General features: G+C 35.1%; 1 protein-coding gene across 2 annotated transcripts in view; it reads left to right on the plus strand.

Moving 5' to 3' along the window:
• Positions 1 to 27605, plus strand: part of LOC120629085 (extracellular serine/threonine protein CG31145) — a 105208-nt gene that overhangs the window by 17293 nt on the left and 60310 nt on the right. Inside the window, exon 2 of one of the 2 annotated variants that reach the window (XM_039897829.1) lies at positions 20578 to 20610. The exons of the other annotated variant lie outside the window; for it this stretch is intronic. The gene's annotated coding sequence lies outside the window, so the exon portion shown is untranslated. The remainder of the gene's footprint in view (positions 1 to 20577; positions 20611 to 27605) is intronic. 2 annotated transcript variants of the gene reach the window in all.

Here is a 27605-nt window from a genome sequence, read left to right on the forward strand (position 1 = left end):
CAGGGCAGGTGTTAAAGTTATTCTAAAAGAAATCCCGTCGGTCGTATTTTAAATAAAAAAAAATGATAATTCCTTCTAGTGTAGGTAAAAACACTAATAAAAAGATAATAATAATAAAATATCGTTAATATTGCTGAACGTCTGACAGCTAGAATGCCCATCACCTTCGTTGCGTAGGTAAACGAAACCATATCATTACATACGGTAAATTGCTAATTAGATTTAAATACAGCGTCATTATTTCTTGAAGTGACTGTAGAACTGTGTCATACTGTTTCGTACTTTGTATCATTACTAGTTCATGCCAGCAACTTTGTCCACGTAAAATTTAATTTCATCAAAGAATTTTAAATTTAAAATGCATATAATATTTTTATAATTTTTATTAGTGTTTTTACCTACACCCTGAGGAATTATCAATTTTATCAATTTAAAATGCATATACATAGTTTCGAACCCGACAGGATTTGAACCTGCGACTCTCTGGCAATTGCGGCCTGAGCGCGTCTTATAGCAACTGCAGCGCCATCTAGTAAGAAACGTTGCATCAAAGAAGTTTAAAAAACCTTGCCTTAAAAGTACTCTTATCTAGGTCCAACTCCAGTGTACTACCAATCTCTGTAGTCAGTACTTAATTTTATCAAGGCTATTATGATTGATATTATAGAAACCACATAGGTACTTATTGTTAGTGATATAAACATATCGTGTTCCCCGATGCCTGTTGATGGCCAATAGGTAGGTAAGTAGGTAAGTCCAATTCTCTAACTCGGATTTGGTGGTGCTGGTACCATAGCGTTAAGGACTATTAAGACTGTACTTGGAATTCCTAAACAAAAAAAAACCAACGGGAAACGGAACGTAAGGGAAGGGAACTTAATCCAATATCTAGACTATAGATATCTCTACTTTACTTATCTCTTTTTATTTTTTTTCATTCCGCTGCAAGTAAGCCTAGGTTAGCGTTAGGAATCTCCCATGTGGTGATACAGTCTAAGGTGGTAGTGGGCTGTCCTGTTCTTCTTCTTCTTCTTTCTCTGGGCTTGTCTCCGCACTTGGTCGGTCGGAACGTTCCGTTGTACGTAGTGCCACTGGTAAGGCTCCCCACTGGGTCACACCAGCCAGACGAGCTCACTCCAGAAGCTTAGCAGGGCGCCCAGGTCGCCAAGTGTGGCTGTCCTGTTATTGGTATGTCAGTTATTTTGTACTCGTATACATGATCGGTTTCTACTCGGTATGGTACCGGAACGCTATATCGCTTGGTGCCCGGTTTTCCGGTAGCATGGCATGGCATGGCATCTTAGTTAATTCAAAAAGGACAAATTCTCTTTTCCGTGAAACTTCCAAAAACAGACCGCTCACAACTGCGTCGGGGAGGTAGACGGTAGACCTTTAGACCATCGAGGCAGTTGACAGAATTTATCCAATTCCCCAACTAGAGTGTTCTCTACGCACGCATTAGTGGCGCAAGCGTGGAAGTCCCGCCAAAGGTTGGACTTAACCTTTGCTGGATGACTTATAATAAACTTACTGGCCCAGTAGTACTCACCAACATATATATCCATCCAGCTAGACGTCAAGGTCATCACTGTATTTCCAGAAAAACTTAGGTACGCAAAATTTGTAAATATATTTTTTTGTCATGTTTCGAAATGTCAAGTTTGTCTCTAGTGTGGTAACTCCATAACCGGTTTGGATGTTATTTTACAGAAGGAACAAGCCCACTAGAAACTGAGCAATTAAAAATTAAGTATTTTACAATCGAAAAAATCTAAATCTAAATGATAAGAATCATTTAGATTGAAAAAGGGTAAGTTTGCAAGCATGCAAACCATAAACGAAGTGTTTAGATTGTACTAATAGGTTGCTTAGAAATATATACACGAAGAAAGGAGAAACTTAAAAAGCGGCCATAAATTATTTTCTATACGCGAGTTCTATAGCTAAAACCAGCTGAAACATTCACAAATAGTTCAGCACTGAACATGCATTTAGTTTCAATACATATTGCCAAATCGATTAGTTTTCTTCACTAATATCTATTTATTGTTGCTCTTTGTAGTTCACAGCTGCATTATATTCATTTACACCCAAATGAGCAACGAACAAAAATAGCCTGAGTATGGGTATGTATTTATGTATTATTTTTGGTGTTTTTTTGTTTAATTTAATCAATAACCTATACTTAGCAATCTTCTGGTGGATTAAAGGCCTCTCTCCCCAACGAGAGGATTTGCTCATAATAATCTCGCTGGTCAGACGGTTTATTATTATTTTTAAATTCATTATTGCACGTACAAAAAAAAAAATGTAACAAAACAAAAGATAAGTAAATATATATGCGGAAAGGCGCCCTTATCGCTTGAAGCGAACTCCTTCATACAACCTTTGGTTGAGAAAGCATGTTTGGTACGATAAACGGGATAGTACAACATTTAATTTCAAAAAGAATAATTGCTAAACAAAGTTAGATTTCTATCTATTTATCTATCTATCTATCTATCTATCTATCTATCTATCTATCTATCATCTATCTATCTATCTATCTATCTATCTATATAACTTTGGTCTGATCCGGAAATCAAATCTAGGGCCTCATGATCAGTAGTTGAACATGCCAACTAATGCATACTAATGTGTCTTTATATTATTTGATAATATAATAATGGCGCACATTGCAGAAACATGATTGAAACGGAAGTGAAGATATAATATAATAGTACAAATGTATAATTTACTTTGATAAAAAGTTAGAAAACCTTGTTAGAGGACTGACGAGGTCAAATTTTGACGTAACTTTCATGGTCGCCTATTTCATGATAGCCCACTCCCTTCAAACATACCTATAGGTATATTGGAGAAAGCGCTTAGGCCGCGATTGAGAGAGAGTCGCAGGTTCAAATCCTGTCGGTTCCGAAAAGTTTTATATGCATTTTAAATAAAAAAAATTAATAAAATTGATAATTCCTCCAAGGTATGTTTGAAGGGAACTATAAATTAACACAAAAACTGCCCAGTATCTAAGGGAACTTTGTGTGGTTTTACTTTTGTTATTAGGATGTTGTGAGGCTCAATAGCTTTCTTAGTAAGACTTCGGGCTCCCTTTCGAGAGGCCAAGTACAAGCCCTGGTTACTATTAGAATTCTACAAAGTTAGCATCGTGAGAAAACATTCGTGCCTGAGAGTTCTCTATAATGTCTCGGCTTGTGAATCTACCAAACCGTATTTAGGCAGCATGGTGGACTATGGCCTAAACTCTTTCAATTCTGAGAGGAAGCCCGTTCCCTGTACTTATTGAGTGGAAAAGTACGAGCAAGTACGAATTCATACAAAATGTATACAAGTTTTTTGTTTTTTTTTTGTTTTGTTGTGATACTTTTTACTTTGACTTTGAAATATATATAGGACTTCCGTAAAGTGACGAAAAAATTTCAGATAAGTATTGCACATTATTCATAACATGTATGTCCATGCAACACTCATAATGAACACGCAATTTCTCCAATCAGTGATTATATTGGCTCAGTGTGCCGCTGTTGTGTGCTCTGATGACACAGTGGCCAATCAATTTTACTGATGCACTTCATAGTGCGTACTACAGGGCTGGCAGTAGATTGTAATAAGAAATATTTTCTAATGTCAATGTGAGATGGTGATAACAAAAAGAACACCCGGCTAAGTTTGTTGTGGGCTTCTTGTTAGACCAGAGCGCGATTGGAACCCTTGTAGCTTTAGTTTTAAGCTTACTATTGTAGTTATTGCCATCACTACTTACTGCTATGTACACATTTTGTATATAATAACACATCAAAAGTGCCATCTATGTGCCTATTTGAATAAAGAAATATTTGACTTTGACTTGACTTTGACTTTGAATGAAATAAATATATTCAAATAAATACTTATAACACACGAAAGTGAAAATCAACAAAAAGTGTGTGCGTATCACCTTCACGCGCGATTGATGTAAATGTTTTATTATTATTTATTGATGAAAGAATGAATGTTCCTGGGTCTCCGCTATTTCATTTAATATTCACTATTTCATTTAATATTCACTATTTCATTTTATATTCTATTTAAAATTCATTAATATCACTTTCACATTTAATAACTATTTTCATTTGTTAAATAGAATAATTTTCCGAAATGCTGTATTTTTTGTATGGTTCAAGCACGCGATGGTGCCTTCATAGCCGGTGAGACATCCATTTGCATTTTATTGGCTATGTTTATCAGTGCAAAAAATCCATTGTCACTTTTCGGTATTATAATCAGAATAGAATGAAGATTGATGTTTCTTTTTATTATTTTGCAATAATGGTCGTATAGTTGACGGAAAAACTAACTTTCTAATTCATAAAACTAATATGAATACCTAGAGATTATTTATGGTCCAAGAGTTTACCCAGCTGTGACGCAAAGGACAAATTAGAGCAAAATGATTGAGAAACTAAAGTTATGAGTAACCCCGACTTAAAACCTTGGTGAGGATGATGGTGTTATTATCAGAGCCCGTAGAGTAACTTTTATAAATTAAATAAAAAAAGTATCTTTAAAAATACAGTGACAGTTGCGTAATGTTAATGTAACGAACAAAGGTGGCAATAAACAAATAAATAAGCAAACAAACACACTTTCGCATTCGTACTATACTAGCTGTTGCCCGCTTTTATTTCGGGTTTAAAAATACCGCAGGAAACCTTTATTTCTCGGGATAGAATGTATTCTATGGTCGTCTCCGGGATACATAACTTTTCCTATGCAAAGTTTTTCAAAGATAAGTGAAGCAATCAAGACAAGCATAGAGAACAAGAGCTATTTTTCTATCTCCAGAATGAAAGCACATGACGGCAAATTTTATCAAGATCGGTTTCACAGTTGAGCCAATCACACAAACAAACAAACAAACAAACAAACAGACAATATAGAGTATGTATAATCTTATTATGAATTAGTATTAGTTTGGAAGTGCGTAGAATTCGATTTTTAAAAGGATACGCGACAACCATTATTTTGAATCGCACCGATTGAAACCAGCTCTACAACTTTCGCGATTCGTCCCAAATGCAAGTGAACTATTGCGTCACATTGCCCGGCTGATATTACAGTAGGTAACAAAAGAAATAACAGTGTTATAATAGATTATTGCAAAACTACAATGAGTTTTAAATACTTACTAGAGGTTTAAAATTTTTAAGAAACTGTAATGCCTTGGTGTAATTTTTATGTAGGTAAACTAAAGTCACATTGACGTTACGGTGTCATCACATCAATCGATTGACGTACATTGCTGGCCATAGGTCTTTTTAAAGATCGAAACGAGTTTCAAAGTCAGCAGTCGTTGACAACTGTTGACAATGGTTACATAAAAAAATGAAAACAATAAGTGTTAACTGAGTTGCAGTAATCATCGCTCTCCAAAAAATAAGGCGAGTGTATGTGAGAGCGTAATTATTAATATATTAAATAAATTTACCCCAAAGTTAAGTTTGTTTGCCCTCTTGTTAAATTAGTAAAATAATTGATTCCAACAGGCCATGACGTCTTAACTTTTCGCCCGGAGGTGTAATAAAGCCGATTTTCTTACTTCCGGCCAGTTAAAAATAAATAAAATATACAACATGTAAATGGAAACCGAAACAATACTTAAGTGGCTTTAGAGGAACATTATTTAGTGTTGACTGTCTCTGAGATTTATCTGTGAAACCGAAACGCTAATAGTTTTCTAGGAAACCATAGTTTTTACTGAAAGAAATAAGATGCAGCCCTTGCAACAGTAAAATCAAGTGACTTTATTATTTTGTCTTTTAGCTTCAATAGGGTTGTCATAAGTAAATACTTGAATGTTTTGAATTCGTTTATATGGAAAAGTAAATATGCTTCTTTTGATTTAAGATGGTGATTCCTTATGAAATATACTTATGCACATGCAACAGTATTTCGTAATTCCGATAAACGTTGTATACTTCGGTCTACGGCACAAGCATCGCAAGCCCCAAAGTTAGCGTATTTTGTGTTATAGGTACAGGAATGACTGTAAATACACATACATACTTATAATATACAGATAAACACCCAGGCAGAAACAATATACTCCAGTTGTGGGAATTGAATCCACACTCAGAAAGCAGGGTCGCTGCCCACTACCACACGGATAGTATGGATAACTCTATTTTAGTAATACGTACAAAATCATTTAATAAATTCGTATGTATTAAGAAAGTTGCTTCCAAATTTGATTGAAATGGCTGATTTTATTATAGCCCAGACTTAAAATTTCTCTTAAGTAGGTATAACCTGTTTTATATCATTTGAATGAAATCGAATTTGCTACGATTGGATAATATACAACCACTGACCAGTTCATTTCAATATTTTCCCAAGTGTATCCACTTATTTGCATTTTATTAATTACGATCCTTGAATATCACTAAAATTAACGAGGTTGCATTCTAATGCCTACCTACTCTTTCACTTTTAACCTTCGGATGGACCTTAACTGTATCAGGTGTCTATCAATTCTTCACATTTTATATCTACAACGAAACGGAAACCGACATTTCCGTTTCGTTAAAGTATATTTTTGTTAGTATTTTTCTAAAATTGAGACGATTATATTTCGTTCTTTTTTTAATTAATCAGGTTGGTAGGTTTAGTACTACCAAATTCTAATTTTCGCCGCAGCAGCTAAATACCTAGGCTTACAGATTGATGGACACAGGGCGGCACCTTGCAGGACTTGCATGCCCTGAAAAGTGTTGCTTTAACTTGTTGTGTTGTATATAGGCGACTAATGAGGTAGGTTTTTTTATAACCATAAAAAAACCTACCTCATTAGGTTCTCCAGGTTTTAGGCCATCCGGTGGAATTGCGGAAGCTTGTTCATCGTTGATATTTTAATTATTTAAATTTTAAGTAGGTAGCTCATAGTTAACATATTTACATAAATGGTAGAATTTTAATATAGTAAAAACGAATCAAAATTAATAAAGGTTTGTAACGATTAGCTTTAGAGAATCATCAACGTAGCTCATCAAGATGCAGAGTTTAAGTGTCTCCAGGCAGGGCACATAGCTCGCTGGATTGATGTTGGTCCCATGGTGCTGGAGTGGCGATCCCGTACCGGAAAAGAGTAGCGTTTGTAGAATTTTAATTAAATGTCGAAAGAAATCTCTGTAATTGAAATGCCCAGAAGTGGACGTCTACCAATTGAGACGACAACGAAAATAAATAATTTATTTAAAATTCATTTGGTGCCTAATTATCTCAAGTTAAAAGCATATTTTCTTGTAGTAAAAGTACAAGAAAGGCAATGTTGTTGTTAAAACATCAATACTGGCTTATGTAGATGGCGAATCTCGTCATGTATTTACGTCACTATCTTTTAACTACTACGGGTATAAAAGGTTACAGAGGTATTTTGCAAACATATTAAAGTTAAGCAAATGATTTCGTATGACTATGATTATTGCTTGTACAAAGTTTATTAACCTGATTGTCTGGGCCATAAAGTTGATAACCTACTTCTGGGATCGTACTGATATTTTTCAGCTATTTAAAGTGATTCACGACCGGGGGACAGTTTAGTAAGGAGTTATTCAAGACGCTTCCATACGCAAACAACTCGTGCATTGTAGATTTTTTTGTATCAAACTGTGCTATGTTTGTATTTACACGCTAAATCCTGGAACACATATCCAGGTGCAATTGTTCCAATTTATTTTTATAAATAAATTTACTACCACAATACACACATCGCCATCTAGTCCCAAAGTAAGCGTAACTTGTGTTATTGGTACTAAGATGACTATTGTTATTAATAATAGATATAAATAATTACAATATAAGTACAGATAAACATCCAGACACTGAAAAACATTCACTCACCACACAAACATTTTCCAGTATTGGAAATCGAACCCACAGCCTTTTAATCAGAAAGCTGGGTCTCTGCCCACTGCGCCGTCTATCATTGACCATGAATGTCTGGTTTTTGATGGCGGCTTACCACAATATTGGAACCGTCAACATTATGCACCCATTACCACTGCACGGGTCTTTTCGTAGTATGAGAAGGGTTTAGGCGTAGTCCACCCGCTGAACAGGTCTGGATGATAGACTTCTGAGTTTCAAATAACTCAAAACTTTGTCTAATGTCTGTTGCATTTCTTGGATCCCGATTATACCAAGAGTAAATCGGTGAGATAGCGGCAAATAAAGTTATTTTAACAGTGTAAGCAGTTAGCGTTATCTCAATCAGTTTCACACCAGTAATGCGATGGGGATATGAAGTCAAGAATGCCAGGCCAGCTGACGTCGCTGGCACCACGCCAACCGGGCCGTCAATACTTTCTGTATTTTGAGATTTTTAGAGAAAAACTAAAGGAAAGTGTAATTTCTGGTAAAACTAAATTATCGTGAGATTATTATTGGTCTGTGAGAACATCTAGGTTATTAATATAATACGATTAACAGTTTGTTATAAATACCTAATATGATGATGATCTTTTCATCATCATCGCTACAGTCATATAAGGGTTGGGACCGTTCAGTTCAGTTCAGTCGGCTTCTTTACTTATTTATATGCATCAAGGCTTTTCATTATGAAAACTCCGTCTATCCAACAGTTCGATCAATAATCAGGGATCAGGGACAGAGAACATTACTCTTCTTCCCTGGGTATGTTCGACCCATCGAGTCCCATCGCCCGTCCTTGTTGTTCCTTCCGTCTTGTTTATTTACTCCTAAAGATCGTAGCGTGATAATAATTTGCTTACTTAAAGATTTATAATCGGGTTATATTGTAGCCAAGGGCTAACTTTTAGTGAAATAATAATAGATAGCCGCTTGGCGCAGTGGGCAGCGACCCTGCTTTCTGCGTCCAAGGCCGTGGGTTCGATTCCCACAACTGGAAAAATGTTTGTGTGTTCAACATTAATGTTTTTCAGTGTCTGGGTGTTTAAGTGTATTTTAGAAATATTTATGTGTACTATATATATTCATAAAAATATTCGTCAGCTATCTTAGTACCCTTATGGGTACGCTACGCTTTCTTTGTAGCTAGATGGAAATGTGTGTATTGTCGTAGTACGAGTATATTTATTCATATTTATTTAATAATAATATAATAAGTAAACATACATGCACAAAAGGAGCATGACGGCATGAGAGTGACGGTATACGAGTCTTTTACTTCAATATAGGAGCATCTAAATAAAAATTGAAAATTTACCTTTTAGCAGAACAACAACTGACATGTAATAAAAATCATCCTTAATTACAAATCCAAGGTGCCAAGCGCTATTTCCTTCCGTTTTTTGTTTTTATTTTATAGTTCATAAGGTTAGTTATTGTTCTGTGTACTGTGATTTTATATTCTAGTAAAGTAGTTTATATTAACTTGATATCGCAACTTGGAAATAAAGAAGGAAATTTTTAAATTTTCTTTCTTTGTTTCCAAGTTGCGCCGATAGATGTTTCATTTCGAAAACGGTTTTTCCTACTTCCCCCATATCCGAAGGTCACGTGAACTTCCAGGCAACCTTGCCCCACGGACGGGCGACATTCGCTCTCGTAATAGCCCGCGCGAGGCAAAGCGTGGGTGCGCTGCTCACGCGCCGATCTCTTTACAATTTTGAATTTCGCTTTACAATTTCGTTCGAATTCTCTCCTATTACACCACCGCACCGCTATGCGTTTGTGATTATTGTGATTAAATAGTGCTACGTGATTGTGATGCGGTATATACAGTTCTGTGTGGTGATGCTGTACAGGTAATTTTACTGTAAGAGTTGAAGATCACCATAATTTAGGGCATGGTGCTGTGTTACATTGTTTTCGTAACGTTACTGAGACATCACAGTTTGCTTTACCAACTTTCGGATATGAGCAGACAGCGTTAGTTTTCGAGTAAACAAACGTGATATCGGAGTGTCGTCAATCTGCCAAATTTGTATCGTGTTATCAAATTACTATTATCGGCCATCGATATAGTAAATGTTAGTTTACAAAATGCCGATGGTAATAAGCTAGAAAGCCAAGATAAGTTGCTTACAACTCGAAAGAGCGGACATTGACATCGTGAAATAAAAAAAATAGTATAGCGAACCATTTCGCATTGGTATAATATTATACTAGAAAAAAAAACCGAAGTTATTACCAAAATTATTATTAGGCGATTTAGATTTAAAATGTTTTTGCCTCTATTTATTATATAGGTATTTAAACTATCTGTGAAAAAGTATCTTTGGAATAGAAAAAAAGCATCAAAGTCTTTTGCGTTGTTCAGGCGGAGTGAGCGGAAAATCAGACAAACGCGGTATTTTAATACTATGAAGAAAAGTATCGACTTGTTAACATTATACTTAAGGAACAAAATGTATTTATTATTTAGTACTCGAAGGCTGTATCTCTGGGCATGTCTGAAACACAATACCTGAACATTTTTAACCCAACCTTGGAATCTCGTAATTTTAGTCCAATATATAATAATTATAAAAACAAAAAAAAGTGTGTGCGTGTAACCTTTACGTTGAATTATAACTTTTATTATTATTTATTGATGAAAGAGTAAAATGTTCCTGGGACTCTGCCATTTCATTTAAAATTCACTAAGTATTTCATATTCTATTTAAAATTTTCATTAATATCAATTTCACATTTTATAAAAATTTTCATTTGTTAAAAATAGAATAGAGTAAATAAACAAGTATATTAAGAAATTTTCAAAAATATTGCAATTTAAAGTATTTTTTTTTACACTTTTTAAAAATATTTATTCACTTTGCTATTCACAATTCAAACGTTTGAAAATATTAAAAATAAATAATCCTAATTGATTATGATATTTGCCACTAGCTGGCGTATAAGTCAAGAAGCGTAGAGTATATGACATATACTTACCACCAATACAAAATATTATTTTTAAATTGCGGAAATTACACAGACGTCTGACTTAAGCGTTACTTCCGTCAGAAAAAAAGCTGAGTTACTACCCTTAGTCGCGCCCAAAGAAGTTTTACTTCAAAAACATTGTTAATAATTTGTAAAAGAACTAATTATTTATAAACATTATCTAAGTATATATTAATACGTGTAGCAAAAACTTTGTACCCCTTATTACGAAACTTGCGCGTACGGAGGAGTATGAAATTGTCTACACTTAGTTTATTTCGAAAAGTAGTGCAGAATGATAATACTTTTTTAATTACGCGTTAAACAAATACAAATATATTGAATCAATAAAAAAAAAACATCGCACGCAGTACTACGTATTTGACACAAACACGCTACATAATATGTGTGTCAATTATTCTTTTTTAATATTTTTTTAAATTATCATTTGTTTGAAAGCCAAATCAACCGTGTAACCTTAGCAATATCTGTGATTAAAACTTAGAAGTCTTTGATAATATGACCTTAATAATGTTCAAACCTAACAACAATGGTTTCAAACTAACAATTGGACCATCAATTTTGACCACGGCGGCGGCCACTTGTTATTATTAATTAACTACTAAACTAACGTGACAGTTTCAAAACCGAACGAATTATTAAATGAACTCATTGCTAATTCAACTATAACCGGTTATTAAAAACCTACTTACAAATAAATCATAAAAACATATTAGCTAACTAAACCGCAGAATATATCATTCTGACCGCTAGGCCGCCGCGGGTTTTTCAGTATCAATAATTTATCTCATTCTATTATCAACATTTCCTTATAATTTTTTTTTCGATGATAAATTAATAATTGACTGCATTCTTACTAATAAACTTTTTAAAGCGGTTGCATAGTTTCGGTATTCTTAGAGTTACGTAATGTTTTGTCTTCTCTGACTACCTATTAACTGTAGCTACAGCAGTAATATAGTAAATAGGTAGGTTTATCGATCAAATAGCGATAATAGCGCCAAATTATATAGGCTGTGTTGTATTTGTTATTCTGTTAAAATGTATTCGAAACTTAATATTTGATGAAACATAGAGTATCGACTACTTCGCTTAAACCAGGTTTAATAAAGATGTGAAAATCGCTTCGCCAAAGTATCGATCATATTTAATGTTGATATTACGTAGTAGTATCAAACTGTTGTTGGAAGTACTACAAGTTATCACCATGCTTATTTCTGCCGTAAAGCAACATTGTTGCAATGCTGTGTACCGTATTTGAAGGGCGTGATTGCCGTTGTAATCATAGGCACATGCAGCTTAACACCTCAGGTTTATAAGTCAGAACAAAAAATATATATCCTATGCCAAGTACATACATATATCTGCCTATATCTATCTCCACATTGGGACAGCGTGAACTTTATCTGGGAAATAGAGATACACGGCTGTGAGAAGGAGGTCCGTTCTTAACTGTGTGTGGTCTATAAAATATTTATTCGGAAAGAAGTTTATCAATTCTCGTGTAGGTCATATCCAAAATGACCTAAATGCCAAAAAACCGGCAAGCAGATATGACGCAACTTTTTATTAAGCTTTAAAAAAAACGTCAACGAATTGCATGAATACAATAAAACATATCGCTGTTCGCGCTCCACTGAACAGCCGGGTGCTATGAAATCGAAAACAGAAAACTCCGTCATAATTACATGTGAAAATTCGAAATAAAAAATTATGTTGCATATTGCACACTGATTTTGTGAGAATAAGGATTGTTTAAGGTGACTTTTATGATGTTTCAACCGGTACTATATGGCGCACGCTGGTCTTTTAAACCTGTCTCCGACCTTGGCGCATGAATAACTGGCCGTAAACCGGTATCAGTCTTATTGTAGGTTATATTAAAACTGAGCCGGTACTAGTGACGCTGATATCAACAGAATGATAATTGTACGTGACATTTCTATGTTACGAGAAAACAGGTAGTTACGAGTATGAGCGCAAGCACAATAACTTCTAAGAATACTGAAATGAAAGGGAATTTTACTTTATTATTTATTTATTTTACCTTAAATTGGAAAACCGACAGCTGTAAATACAAAAGTAGTTTATAAATTGGTTTACGAAAAACGATTAACAGGTTTTCACAGATAAACTCATACTACTTATATTATAAATGCGAAAGTAACTCTAAGTCTGTTTGTTATCTTTCACGGCTAAATGGATTTTAATGAAACTCGGCAAGGATATAGATTATACCATGGAGATGGACATAGGCTATCTTTTGTCTCAATAAATAATCTTGAAAGGGATGAATTTTACTCAAAGGCATAACAAATCTTATAAATAACTAGTGAAAAAACATAATGACATGTCCTTACACCGAACTCGGTCTCCACGAAAGGGAGTCCGAAGCTCTAGCTACTAGGCTATCGCTTCAAATACACAAATATCATTAACTATATATTATATTGCTTAATGATATTGGTGCCACGTATAGTTCTTATACACAACAATTATAATAAGATGACTGTTGTAAAAATTATAATCATTACCGTGTTCATACAAAATTGTTAACAACTTATTTGAATTTTTATTAGAATTCCGAAACATGTAATGTACAAATGTTATGGTATAAACAAACGAGTTATGCAGTGTTTTGTCACACTTCAACTGAGAGCACCTTTCAAATGGATACTACATAGTCGTAGAGATTTAAAAAAAAAAAAATTCAATTCAAAATTCATTTATTTCAAGTAGGCCCCATATAAGCACTTTTGAAACGTCAAGTCTGTCCGTTTGTAGTGACTCTACCACCGGTTCGGAAGGCAGATTCTACCGAGAAGAAGCCGGCAAGAAACTCAGCAGTTGCTCTTTCCCAACATCAATAATTACATTTTACATTTTAACATTCATTTTTCTATCTTGTGAGAGCTGAAAGCGGAGCCGGATGCTTCCAAGCAACCTTGTCATTAATAAGTTCATCAATTCTATTGTAACCTCGCTGTAATAAATGTGTTTTAACAGATTCCTTAAACTTATGCATTGGTAGGTCCAAAATCACCTTAAGAATCATATTTTGTGACAGACCTCGTCCGGGGAAGTTTTACTGCGATGCTAGATTCTGCTGCCAAGACGCATTGCATAGTATTGCTGGGTTCCAGTCTGAAGGGACTGGTTGCCCGTTGTAGTAATTACAGCCCTCGCCTCAGGTTAATGGACACAGGGCAGCACTTTGAAGGACACCTTTTCTTTTTTTTTTCAATTGTGTTCTTTTTTTTATTGCTTTATATTTGGTGTACAATAAAGTGTATTTGATTTGATTTGACGTGTTTTTCCATGCCCTGCGAGGTGTTGCTATATTTATTAATCCGAAAACTATCACTATAAAAAAAGAGTAACCATCCCGAGTTTTGTTCACGTTTATTTGCAAGGCTTATAATTTTTTTCAGAATATACTTTGGTATTTAACCGCACGGAAGGAAATGTGAGAAAGATTATTACGAGACAAACTTATATTTGCGGTTAACCTCGGTTAGTCTCATGGTGCGGTAAGGCTACGAAGAGAGTGTTTCACAATTGGTTTGTCGTATTTAAATTTTCAAATGGCAACCAAACAAACTCCTGTCTCGGAATTAAGGATGTGGGATTCGGAAGCTGTTGATTTCAAAAGAAAAGCGACTGCTTGGTCTTTATGGTAAAAAAAAGTCAAAAATGATAAAAATTAAACAACAATGCAGAAGGTCAAAAGTTTAAGTTTAAGTTTAAGTTCTCAGTTTTTTTTTTAATACTATAGATAAATACTTATCAACACCCAGACACTGAAAAACATTCATGCTCATCACACAAACATTTTCCAGTAACCGGAATCGAACTCACGACCTTGGACTCAGAAAGCAGGGTCGCTGCAAACTGCGCCAATCAGCCGTCAAAAAATTTAAACTTAACTTAATATTTTACATAATGAAGAAAACAACACGCAATTAAAATACACGGTAGACGATTCAAATTTCTAACTTTATTAGTAAAAAGTTAATGATACCCTTTATTTATAATTGACAACTTTATTTGGATATTTAATTTAATGTAGCAACAGAAGCTTCGTCAATTAGGGGGAAGTTTTGTCAGTTACCCGAGTTTCTGTTTGATTTTACGTTTTTGCTCTAATGACCGATACTGCCACCGCCCTACCTCCTTAACGGTTCTTGATGCCTGGTATTTATTCCAAATTATTGACATTTTAATATTGGTTATTCGATATTTATCGTGATTACCAATTTGATAACATTGGACATCTTATTGAACTGACTTTTAAGAAAGGAGTTTATAACCAAACACGTAAGGTACATACATTTTAGGTTTTTTGAATCTCGCCGCTTCGTTTGTTGAGTTTGTTAACTTTGGTATGTTTTTTGCTATCACCATCTCACAGTCAACTAACATTTAGCTATGAAGTTAGAGCAATTTACAACCAAGCTTTTTTATCGTAAGTAATCCTGAAATAAGAAGATTTTTTCTACAAGCTTACGTTTTATATGAACTTTGAACTTGTTCTAAATGGTAGGTAAGCAATTTATGCTCGTCACAATAAAAGGAGCTGATGGTAAAGTGCCGTGAAAACTCCTCAAGCACCGGCTTCGGGAAAGCAATATTTTGTAAAAGGTTATGAACAGTTGACATTCGGCTACTATTAATATTTAGATCATCATCAATATAATATACCTACTCGTATCAACCGATCAACTGCTGCTCTTTTGAATGGAGTTTAAAATTCCACGGTTTTGTGTCGCGAGTCGTTGTTTCCAGCTGCTTCCTGCGACGCTCTTGTCGTCTGTCCACTTCGTTGGGGTCAACTTACAGTGCGCTTACCAGGTTACTTACGGGGTCGCCACTCCAGCACGTCGGGATCCCAACGTCCATCCGTTCCCCGAGCTATGAAACCAGCCCATTGCGATCGCAGCTTCGAAACTTCGATATGTCAGTAACTCTGGTTCTTCTACGGATCACCTCATTTCTGATTTGATCACGTACAATACTCTGACTCTCTCCATCGCCTGCTGAGTGACTTTGAGCTTTTTCTGTGTCTGTAATTGGGTAATCCCTATTGCCTCAATCCGAACTGGTATTGAGAATTACGTGCTTGCCGTTTATTTTATGATCCGTCGAACGTTCTAACCACATTTAACAGTTTTAAGGCATTCACAGGACTAACGAAGTATTTAGGTTCATATATTCTAGTTATGGTTCTTTCTAGAACTATTAAATATTCCTTGGTTATGGCCCTTAATATTATGATTCTCCTTAAATATGGTGTACTAATTGCCTATAAAATTTTCTGAGAACAGCGTTCGTACATTAACTCGCAAAGGTTTCTTTAAGGTACTAGATATTTTAACGAACATGTAGTTACTTAGATCCTTAGCCTTTTGCCTTTAAAACATATAATAATGATGATAATATTTATATAAAACGCTCAGAAAATAATATAAAATATTCGATGAATACCTGTACATCTAAAAACAATAAATAATTACTGCACTAGAAAATAAATAACGAATAACGTCTAAGTAAGCAGAACCAAAAATTAAAAAAATATCGTAATTGTTAATGAAAACAAAAAGTGTTTTTTATTTCTGGGATGTAAACTATCTCTATACTAAATTTTATCACATACACTTGTACAGTGGTTAAATAGAGCATTCCAATAATTGAACAGGCCCATTGCGACATTTAAAATATCTAATATTATATATAGTTGGGTATTTTTAGATGGGCGAAAGCAATTTAAATATCACTTGCTTTAACGGTGAAGGAAAACATCGTAAGGAAACCTGCATGCCTGAGAGTTCTCCATAATGTTCTCAACGGAGTGTGAAGTCCAGCATGGTATACTACGGCCTAAACCCTTGTCATTCTAAGAAGAGACCAGTGCCCTGTAGTAGGCAGGTAATAGGTTGAATATGACGGTCAGGATAGTAAGATATAATACGGGACACTTTCGGAAAGAAGCGTCAGGTAATTTAGTAGACCAAAGCGATTCACGGTTTGGTCTTATACAAATTGTCCTAATTATCTAATTAGGACAATTTGTATACCTACCTATTATTTATCACTCATCCATTACAATTCAAACAATTTATATTCATGCATTAAGGGATTCAATTCAAACGGCGTCGCATCCGCGTTATTTCAAGGATTTGAGAATCTATCTACATTTTGTTTTCTATTGTATAATATTGTATGTATAATATAAATTTTTGTGATGATGGAGTTTAGATTTAATTTATTTGGTTACCTAATTAGTATCGACCCTTTCTGATTCACTTCCACATAATATAGGTTTATTGCAAGTTTAACGTTGCCTATACAAAGACCATAAAGTAAAGTGAATATGCCATTAGCTTGCTTCATTTAATTGGAGCGATCCCGAATAGGGTATTAAGGAAATATAAAGATTGAGAGAGGCTTTAAATTCATATAGACAAATAACATCAAATCTGAGTACCAAAGTGATTAAAATCATTTTGGTAAAATCTGCAGAAGAATCAGAGTTATCCTTTTAGCTTTAAGAGTTGTGAAGCTAAAGTAGCAACGAGACAGCTTAATAAACTAGGATAGACATTATGAATATTTGGCTTAATTTTTTATACTCCGCGCAAAGCAGGAGAATCTGCATGGTGGTAGTTTATAATTTCTTCAATCCTTATACTCAACACCAAACAGATCTTCAGCAATGTACCCTCTACGCACGTTTCCTGAGGATGCTTCGAGGAGATGTTGACTTTACAATGAATAATTGTTAAGTCTGCTTCTATCCAATATCTAGGATAGATAGGCTAAGTTAAACGAATGGACACAAGTGGCACATATAATTATAGTCCAATTTAAAATATTCATTTATTCGTTATAACTATAACTGGTTTATTGAGAAAGATTGTAGGCTATAGCATCTAAATTATTGGACAGGTTCCTAAAAATACAATTAACACGTGATATTTGTAATGGCTGCCGACTGATGCTATAAACTCAAGTTTTAGATGACTTCTTCTTATTCATAATTCTATCGAAAATAGTTAATTTATTTTTTAGTTTAAACTAAAACTCTAGGAAAAGGAATCGAGTTTTGATGATGGGAACACGAAATAAGAGCCGAAGCACGTAAAAGAGTGGAAAGAAATGGAGGTAGCCTAAGCCAAAGTTGAGCAAACAGACCGGTATCGGTGTCTTAGACTCAACAAATCGTAATTATAAGTTTTAAATTGTAAAGTAGTGAATAAGGCCTATAATATTATGATCATTATTAAAACCCGACACGACAGTTACACCAGCATTTTAATTTAAATATGTTAAATATTATATACTTCGTTATTGTATTCAAATACAAAACGGTATTAATTGATTCTGGTTTTTGTTAATTTTCGCAGCATCCCAAAGACATTTGTTGGCCAAAGCATGTAAATTGTTATGTTATTTTTTTTGCAATAATCTCCAAAGGTCAATGTCTTTAAACTTGTCTTGACCTTGTAAGTATTGTCGGTTAAGTTGCCTTATAAACGATTGATATTGTGAACGCTTTGCAAAACTTACACTAGCACAACGTTTCAGAAACGCTATTTAAGCCCCATTGGAGTAGCCTATTGGTGCTACATCATCATCTATCTATATACTTACAATTAAACTGTAACTGGAAGATTTCTGTATATTTAATATATTTTGATTCGGTAATGCTTTATAATCGATACTGAGCCCGAAACAGATTTCTATTTAATTTTTGTCTGTCTGTCCCGGCATCACGTGACAACTACTGAACGGATTTAAATAAAATTTTGATATAATGGTAGCTGATATTCCGGGTCAACGTATAGAATACTTTTTATCACGATAAATAATAACTTTCCTCCGGGAAACGGGATGATAATTTTTATCAATTTTACTTCATAGCTTCGTTAAATTTGAACCGACTTTAATAATTCTTCTTTTATTTGAAAGTGTATACTATCAAGCATGTGTTGTCTAATTTTAATGAAGATCCGATAAATATTATCGTAGATAAGGGAAGTAACTCTTCAAAAATAACAGCAAGTCGAAAGGCATATCGGAAAATGAGGAATGAATGCATTCCGTCCTACTAATAAGCGAAATTTTGTGAGGATGGATGTATGGATGGATTTATGTATGTATGTATCAACTTATATATATTAACTTAATAACTCAGTATACCACGTAAAATAATAATAGGCACATAGCTAGCCACGATGATTATTATGTTAGCATCAGATCTATTCTAGCTTCTCGATTGACTCATACGCGGACGAATTCGCGAGGGTCCGCTAGTATATAGCCAGTCCACTGCTCGACTTAACGACTCTCCCAACGGAAGGGTTTGCCCCTAATCACTCTGACCAGGTGCGTTGGCGATCGTAATAGATAGTAGTAGTAGCACACAGGATGCCAGTAAGAGGAGGGACACATGTCTGAATTGCCGTCACCTGCACAATCTAAATTTCTTCTACAAGAGTAGTGTGACATCATGCTGATGGTGATAAAAAAACTTGTACTGCTAATGTGCACATAATTTATTAAATAAAATTAGCTTGTCTAAAATAGTTCAAGTTCTATGTTAAAACGCATAGCAATACGTTATGGGCTGCCATTTTTAAGTAAGCATAATATTACTAATATTGTCGTATTCTTGTTTCTATTCGAATAGATAAGCAAAATTATTGTATTTCTCATTTTTACTTAAAACTTGGTGACTCTGTGAACTTCGTAAAACGTAGAACACTTTTGGAAGTAATGTGAAGTGTCAATTGCATAAAATATTTTTAAAATTTTTACCTTTAGATTTTTGCCTATTCAAGTCGGTCCAGCTATTTTTTATATAGGTTCATTAGTATTGAACAACGCATTTAATATATAGGTACCTCTTAAGGAAAATGATTATGGTTATTTTCCTGTATAGGCGGCGAAGACTGTTCTAACATTTTATTTAAGTATGATATTAATGTATCTAAATCAAGAACCGGTCAGTTGAGCACACGCTTGTAAGTATTTAAAATATAGCTACGGTTTTAAAGTACATTTATAGCCCTTGTAGGTGTTGTGGTTGTAGTCCACCGATCTGCACCAGGCTAGTAGCGTGGTGAACTATGGCCTACACTCTTATCATTCCGGGAGACCCGTGCCCTGTAATAGACCGGCAATGGTTTGCTTATAATGATATTTGATACTTGCTGTAATACCGTGTACAAGTAACTCCGTATGCTGTGCGGTTTCGCAGCTTTTGTAGTAGGTAGCCGGTAAGTTGTCCACGGTAGTCTGCTAAAAAATGTCAAGAAGCTTCACTTATAGCATCAGCTGTTACATTATATACAAGAGAAAACACAAGAAGTATATTTTTTTTATACTGTGTAAAAATGGAGGGGAGAGGTGATTCATAGTGGTTAGCACTTTGACTTCCCTTACGGGAGTTTGAAGCGATTAAATATCACTTGCTTTCCGGTGAAGAAAAGCATAGTGAGGAAACCAGAGAGCCTCCAGCCTGAGAGCCTGAGAGTTCTCCATAATGTTCTCAAAGGCGTGTGAAGTCTACCAATCCATACTTGGCTAGTGTAGACTATGGCTCTATTGTTACGACAGCAAAATTGATAAAACTTATAGACTTTTTTTCTTTTATTACAGAAATTTGGGTGCTGCACTACTCTATTGCTTCAGGTAATTAAAATGTACTTACTTCATTTAAAATACCATATTAGTAGGTACGATTGTGTATTCTGTGACCACAAAAGGCAAGTGTGTACATGTAGTTCGACCAGCATCCAGGATAAATGTTTAAAGTAAAGCGCAAAATATATACTGTATAACCAACTATATATCCAACACTGGTTTGAGTCCTTTTGTTATTTTATAGATAAGATTCCTACTATGTCCGCCCGCTTGTTTCTGGCACTATTAATTTTTTTTATTACAAAAAAAGTATATTATTGATTTTATAACAAATAATAGAGGTAAATACAATAGGTACATTGATTTATTGTAACTTAATTAGAGCTTTACAATCGATCTTACTTTTGCACATGCTCATTAAGGAAGGGGCCGTTTTATGGTGTACAATGACACAATATGTTAAAATACTGAATAGAAATACTGTAAGCATAATAGCTATACCTAGAATGAGTCTATGTAGGTAAGTATAGCTATTTTTGACACGTAGATTCTCATAAAACGGAATCTCAAATGGTGCTTAGTCTTTAATCTTCGTCGATGTGATCTCGCCACCCATCACTATATTAATTTTAACTTTATTACAGAAAAAACGTATATTATTGATATTATAATAAATAATAGAGGTAAATATAATAGGTACATTGATTTGTTATAACTTGACTAGAGCGTAATCAATCGATCTTACTATTTCACATGCTCATTAAGATAGGGGCCGTTTTATAGTGAACAATGATTTGTAGGTCGATCTCACGACAGTCCCGGTTAACTCACCGTGTGATAGTTACGCGACGAGCATCAGTTAGAATGGAAAGAAAGAGATCATTTCATTTGAGGTAACTGCCTCGTTGGTCTAATGGTTAGCATGATCAACTACAGATAACAAGGTCCTGGGTTTGAATCCCAGTGATTTTTCTTCTTTATCGTACCACTCTTGCCAGAGTGGTCGTGGTCATCACGTTGAGACACCGTTTATGGCAGTTGTTACTCGTCTCAACTTCTCCCCATTCTGGGGAGAACGGTCTGGTACATTCATGCAATGGACACTGCATAATTTGAATAATTTGATCGGCCTATCGGATGCGTGACCTACCGCGGACTCTAGTGCCTTCTCCATAGTATAGTATATATTTTCTGTTAAAGAATTTTCAATACCAGCTCGGAAATAGGCGGAGTCAACCCTCGTGTCTCGGAGAGCAAGTTAAGCTGTCGGCTCCGGTTATTATTACTAACTTTTGATAATAGTAGTTAAAGCCCACCAACATGAATTAAAGCAGCGTGGTGCGTCTATGCTCTAAAACTGTCTCAACTGTGTGAAACGAGGTCTGTGTACAGAAGTGGGATGTTTAAAGCTGCGGATGATGATGATTGCTAAAACGTAGCAGTGACGGACCATTATTCTGACAGTTTTAAGCGACCTTATGTAGACCATGAGACTATAATATCTTAACAATTATTCATTGTAAAGTCAGCATCTCCTGAAGATGCTCCGGTTTCGGAACGAAACGTGCGTAGAGGGTATATTGCCGAAGATCTGTTTGGTGTGGAGTATAAGGATTGAAGAAATTATAAATTACACCATACAGATTCTCTTGCTGTTTGCGGAGTACAGCAAATTAAGGTTAATTTTCATAATATCCAGGGACCACTTACTACTGTACAATGACATAATATGTTAAAATAACTAAATAGAAATTCCGTAAGCATAATAGCTTTATCTAGAAAGAGTCTAGGTAGGTAAGTATAGCTATTTCTAACACGTGTAGATACTCATATAGCGGCATCTCGAATGGTGCTTAGTCTTTAATCGTCGTCGATGTGACCTCGCCACCCATCGCGACACTTTAAAAACTGCTATGAACTTGTATAACAAATTGCAATGTAAGCAACAAGACACAAATTAAGTCCCGATATTTTCGTTAATGCGTTAGTGTCTGCTCTCTTTGGAAAAACCCTCAAAAAATCACAAGTCAAGAAGATTCAAACAATGATTTTTGATGTGTTTATTTTAATTCTTATGTAATCGAAACAGCTTGAAGCGGTTTTATTTAAATATACAATAATAATAGGGACTTCAAGGAGTTCATGTAATACTGTGATTTTCAAATAATACCGTTTTAAGCAATGGTAGTAAGACCGCAGGTGTATGTTTACTTAAAGACGTAACACCGGGGGGCGCTCTGGGGCTTTAATGTGACTTTTCAAGTTGTTAATAACCATATTGTTGATAACCATATTCGTAATCTTAAAACTAAAGATACGAGGGTTCCAAACGCGTCCTGGTCTAAGAAGAAGCCCACAACAAACTTAGCCGGGTGTTCTTCTTCTTTTGTTATCACCATCTCACATTGTCATTTAAAATTATCAAAAGAGCAACATTAAAACAGCGCCTTCCGGTATAAGAGCCGTCTAGCTTTGTGACTGATTGTGCTATGTCGATGAGGTATATACTTAGGTTCTCAATATTTCTGAATCGATAGACGTTACTATTGTTGAAGGTACAATCAGAGTGTTCTTTATCCTTATGGCAATGAAATAATAATAAACAAAACCGACTTCAGTGTGTAAGATACTAATGGTTGAAAATTATATAAACCAACGTTTTACTAGAGTAAACCACTAATTGCGAGTTTTTTTTGTTTGTTGAAAGTTTTACCGTCCTTCGTCTCCATTACATCTTAACCTTCGCCAATTCTAAAGGCACAAGCAATCATTGAGAAAATAATTGATAGTATTATTAGTTTACCTAAAAGATCCATATAGACGTCGAACGTTTAAACATACCGAATTAAGAATGTGGGGGTTCTTATTGAAGTCAGTTAAAAAGAAAATATAACTTCGAAATTTCCAGCTGCAATTTACCAAGGTCAGTCATTAACACAATTTGTTGTACCCTTATTAAATTCATTAACCAGTCATTTTCATAGAACAGTGGTTGGAACTAAACAGTACCGTTTGTTACAGCAAATTGCCCTACTGTTGTCGTTAGAAAGTAAATGATTACATGTACGAGTGCACTTGGCTCATTGCCTTCACTGTCACTTTAAAGTGCTTTCTATGGTAAATATGTGGGACGTCTCCACTAAGCTGGATAGAGATATTCCAAATTGCGCATACTTAGGTAAGCGTGTTCATGCAAAACGAAAGAATGGAAAGTATGAGGATGAGTGGAAAAATCCTCGATATAAAATCATTCCCTTTCAATAAAGTGTACCTACATTATTCTACGAGTGAAACCCTTTTATTTCATACCCGTAATGAGGGAAAAAATCAAATGTTAAACGCCATTTTGTGGAGGCAGCCATCTTGGATATGAAATTTATTATAGACTATTCAAGTCAACCACTTGTTATTTGATACCCATATTGAGGGAGTAGAGAAAAAATATGCAGTGGCGACCATCTTGACGCGGTGATAGCCCAGTGGGTAGGACTTCACTTTCGGAGCGGCAGAGTTTTGTACGTTTTATGTAATTAAAATATCACTAGCTTCAACTGTGAAGGAAAACATCGTAAGAAAACCTGCATGCCTGAGAGTTTCACATAATGTTCTCAAAGGAGTGTCGAGTCCACCAAACTGCACTGGGCCAGCGTGGTGGATTACGGCCTTAACCCCTTTTCATAGTGGGAGGAGACCCGTACTCTGAGTGGGCCGGTAATGGGTTTATATAATGACCATCTTGACCCGACTTTAATCAAGCATTGCTAAAAACACACTTATTTACCTTTCAAACAAAAAAAAAAAACTAAATTGGTTCATCCGTTCGGGAGCTACGATGCCACAGCCAGACACACGTCAAACTTATAAAATCCGTCATTCTTGCGTCGGGGGTCAAAAATATAACCGGCTTGAATGACTCTGGTCTTACTGAATTGGTGATAATAGGAAATCATCTCAAGAGTTATACCCTTCCAAGATATAGAATAATTTTCGAAATCGGGGTACTAAATTGACGGAGTACCTACCATAAATAAAGTTATATATAGTCGAATATAGAACCTCCAACTTTTTTAAACCCGTTAAAAAGCGAACTCTGCGAAACTCTGTGAATTTCGAGGAAAATAACCTCATCTGTGAAATACATTTAGATAGACAGTGCCATTTCTGTTGTAGGTACACAAATTCTTAAAATAAACTTGGTTTTGAATTACCGTCACTCTTTTCACTGTATTCTTAGTGGCAAAGGATAAAACTAGTAGCCCTATCACTTCAGGGTAACTAAGATATTTGTGTTCAACAGAATCGGCACCAATGTCGTAAATTTGAGCAAATAAAACCGTTCTTAATTCTTGAATCAATCAAGATAAGATTTTAGCTTATTTTTCTCCCAGTGGATCCTTTCATCGCGTTTGCAAATATTTCAACCGACAAATACGAATAAACGCGCTATATTCATAACACAACACATCCATAGGTGATATTATTTATTAATTATAGTAATTAAACGGGTAGTCTCCATTATAAAGAAGTTAGCTGAGTGCATACTCGTAACATCGCGTGCGCCTGAGCATCTGTTCCGCTTCCTATGCGTTAACATTAACAGCCGTACGATTGTGTCGAGTAGCATAAGTTATTTTATTAAGATATCGGGTCTTTAGTCGCTCATTTTAAAAATAATGTTTTAGTAATTGTAGTGTTGGGCATTTTATAATTTTAAATTTCTGGTGTTCGTCATAGTTAGAAAGATTTGGCTTTCCTAAACCGACCCGGGAATACTCAAACCCGGGCGAGAAGCAAGGTCAAATTATCGCCTCGCTGATTTAGAGATTGTCACTCCAAAACATTGGACTACTCAGAGAGAAATCTTTAAATTATGCAAGTTTTAAATCGTCGGTGACTTCTCGTAAACCTTGTTTATCGAAACTAATCAAATTCATACACCGTATTATTTCTTGCCCACCAAGCGTATAAACTACGATTTCACGGTGACACATAAAACTGAATTTATAGCCCTTACCATTGCCTGCATTTTGCTTTTATATTTTATGGCGCTTTTATTTTTTTTACAAGAAATCTGTTGTTGCATAAATACCTAAACATGCCTACCTACATGTGTAACAGCAAACTCTTATGACCGGGTGAAATAAAGCTGAAGTGGCAAGAGGTAGAGCACATATGAGCTCGTAGCTCGAAGAACCGATTGTCTTTTGCACTTGGCTGATTTGGAGCATTCACGCTCTGACGTAATAAGAAATTACGTCGTTGCATTTACGTAAAATTGTATACAAGCAATAATGTCTTATCAAGTCAATTTAAGCCTCAATAGGGCTGGGCACAGGCCTCCTCTCTCATTGAAGAGAGTGAACTAGACGAATGAGAGCATAGACCCACTACGCTCTTTCATAGCCGGTTTGCGGGCTTTAAAGATTGCCGACGGCCGATTGGCGCAGTGGGCAGCGACCCTGCTTTCTGAGTCCAAGGCCGTGGGTTCGTTTCCCACTACTTGAAAATGTTTGTGTGATGAACATGAATGTTTTTTAGTGTCTGGGTGTTTATCTGTATATTAAAAGTATTTATGTGTATTATATTCATAAAAAAAAAATTCATCAGCTATCTTAGCATATACTCATAACACAAGCTACGCTTACTTTGGGGCTAGATGACGACGTGTGTATTGTCGTAGTATATTTATTTATTTATTTATAAAAACTGAGACCGACGTCATGTTGTCGTACACGCACGTTGACAGCGCTAATTTCTAAGCACCTAAAACCCAATACGCTTAGGTATTACGGTCAACCTGAACCATATATTAAATCTAGGATCTCATGATCCGCAGTCGCTACCACTCTACCAATGAAGCTGTAAATAATATATACGGTACATAAAATAAACGTCAGAATCATTAGTCAAGTCAGACGTATGACGTAGCTAGATAGAAAAACATCACAAAGTGTGACTCGATATTTGATTTAGCTATTGTTTCACGTAAATGATCGCACGCCACTTATAGCCACGAATGTTTGACGTGGGTAGCCCATTAATGTGTTGTGTTTGCCATGTTATGGCTCACTCAGAACGCAGTAGTACAATCTCAATATTGTTTTACTTCGATTCCAATATATAATATATAATAATATATAAAACGATGCTGTGATCGGAATATTCTGTTTATTTTCCAGTTTAGGTTAAGTAACACTAAGAAAAAATAATGCGCCACATTTACAACGTTACTACTAAGTGCGCATTTCATAATAATGACAGGTCAAAGGACATTGTCATGACGTAACGTGATAACGGATAAACCACTAAATTGCCGCATCCGAGAACCACCCAACAAGCATTAACTCTATTAAGGCGCTATCAACACTATCCTAGTTTCACTACGTTTCAAATGGTCCAATAAGATCGGTATATTTTTATGTTAGCTGATGACCGAGACTTCTTCTGCGTGGAATTTAGGTTTCGCGTGTAACTAATACTGTAATAGTTATATTTATATATATATATATATATTTAATTTATATATTTGTATAATTTTAATCTTATTTATTGCACCACCTACCTCTTTTCTATGTTTTTTCCTTTTACGCCATTGGTTGCCTGGAAGAAATCGCTATGTAGCGATAAGGCCACCAAATTGTGCTCTCTTTATATGTATTTATATCTTTGTAACTACTTTTTTTTCTTTGGTGTACAATAAAAGTGTATTCATTCATTCATTCATTTAATACTGTATTACTAAGGTATGTCTACAGTACCTATGACTTCAATATTATGGTATTCCAAAAACACGAAATCCATGAGTAACTTTTTCCCTCAAAAGCATCAAACTCAGAGCTTAATGAGTAAGCTCTGAATTTGATACTTTTAATTCTTAAGAAACTGTCTTCCACCGTACTATAAAAATTAAATCCTTATTTAATTTTTAAAGGAGGGTGAATTTTAAAAACGAGATTAATTTTTATTTGTACTCCTAAACTAAGTAACATTATTTCGAAATTTTAAGTTCAATAATAACTGGAAGCATGCCGATTGTCCGTTCT

Source organism: Pararge aegeria, chromosome 14 (genome assembly GCF_905163445.1).
Source record: "Pararge aegeria chromosome 14, ilParAegt1.1, whole genome shotgun sequence".
Taxonomy (NCBI): Eukaryota; Metazoa; Arthropoda; class Insecta; order Lepidoptera; family Nymphalidae; genus Pararge; species Pararge aegeria.